Here is a 1,575-nt window from a genome sequence, read left to right as displayed (position 1 = left end):
ATTGCATTCATCTCCACATGCGACACCTCATCCAACTTCTGCTTATTTACTAAAAGCTCCTTTAAAAATTTAACTGCGTTTGGCATCTATGAAAGAGGTTTAATAAACGGTAAGCTAATATGTAATAGTTTAAGGAATTTACCAAATTGTTCATCTGTGCGGTCTTTCCTTGTCGCATTGGGGTATGGCACTCGTGGTTTGTACTCTTTACTTACTGATTTTTGCTCACTATGGACTACCTCACCTTTACCTTTACTTACCACAATTCCTTGCCTCAGTTCTAGTTCAGGTTCAACTAACCCTTCCTTGTCTTGAATGGTAATCGCATTGAGTTTTCTCTTGGGTTAGATTCAATGTTACTCGGCAGGCTACCTTGTGGTCGTTCAAAAATTAGTTTAGCGAGCTGTCCTATCTGAGTTTGAGTCCTTAGATCGATGCTTGTTGATTCTTAAGTGTCGTTTCGGTATTCTGGAAACGAGTCTTTGACACCAAGATAAACTTTGTTAGCATCTCCTCAAGGTTCGATTTCTTTTCCTATTGGTAAGATGGTTGTTGAAAAGCTAGATGATGTTGCGGCCTTTGATTTCCTTGACCACCCTACGAAAAATTGGGATGGTTCCTCCAACCTGCATTATAAATGTTACTATATAGGTTGTTTTGAGGTCTAGAATTATTGTTACCCATATATTGAACTTGTTCCTCCTTGGTGCTAAGGTTGAAGGATTGATATTCTGTGTGTACTCCTCCTCCATTTGAATCACATCTCATCACTGGATGTACTTGAGTAGAACCACATAAACCGTCAATCTTTTTATTTAAAAATTCTACCTGGTTAGATAACATAGTAACCGCATAGAGGTTGAAAACACTGGCCGCTTTCATCGTCTTTGTCCTCATAACTTGCCACTAATAATTATTCAGTGACATCTCTTCAATAAATTCGTAAGCCACTTCAGGTGTTTTGTTATGGATAGTCCCACTAGCAGCTGCATCAATAAGTTACCTTGTTGAGGGGTTCACACCGTTGTAAAACGTTTGAACCTGCAACCATAAAGGTAACCCATGGTGAGGGCACCTTCTCAATAGATCCTTATATCCCTCCCATGCATCATAGAGTGTTTCTATATCCATCTGCACAAAAGAAGAGATATCATTCCTCAACTTAGCTGTTTTAGCCGGCGAAAAATATTGAAGTAAAAATTTTTTGGTCATTTGTTCCCAAGTAGTGATTGACCCTCGTGGTAACGAGTTCAACCACTTTTTAGCTTTATTCCTCAATGAAAAGGGAAATTACCAAAGACGAATGGCATCATCAGAAATGCCATTGATTTTAAAAGTGTTGCAGAATTCCAAAAAATTTGCCAAATGAGTGTTTGGGTCCTCGTTCTACAAACCATCAAACTGAACAAACTATTGTATCATTTAAATAGTGTTAGGTTTTAGTTCAAAATTATTTGCAGCAATAGCAGGCCTAACTATACTTGACTCAGTTCCTGTTAAAGTAGGTTTAACAGAATCATACATAGTGTATGGAGCAAGATTCTGATTTACTGGATCAGCAGTAATAGTAGGAGG

The 1,575-nt window shown here is 38.1% G+C and overlaps 1 non-coding gene across 1 annotated transcript; it reads left to right on the top strand.

Annotated features, from left to right (window-relative positions):
- Positions 1–1,057: 1,057 nt before the first annotated feature.
- On the top strand, positions 1,058–1,164 carry LOC128295731 (small nucleolar RNA R71). Its single transcript, XR_008286290.1, has one exon. It is a non-coding gene; the product is annotated as a small nucleolar RNA R71 (small nucleolar RNA).
- The last annotated feature ends 411 nt before the right edge of the window (positions 1,165–1,575 follow it).

Source organism: Gossypium arboreum, chromosome 7, assembly GCF_025698485.1.
Source record: "Gossypium arboreum isolate Shixiya-1 chromosome 7, ASM2569848v2, whole genome shotgun sequence".
Taxonomy (NCBI): domain Eukaryota; kingdom Viridiplantae; phylum Streptophyta; class Magnoliopsida; order Malvales; family Malvaceae; genus Gossypium; species Gossypium arboreum.
This window is presented reverse-complemented; position numbering and strand designations above follow the sequence as displayed.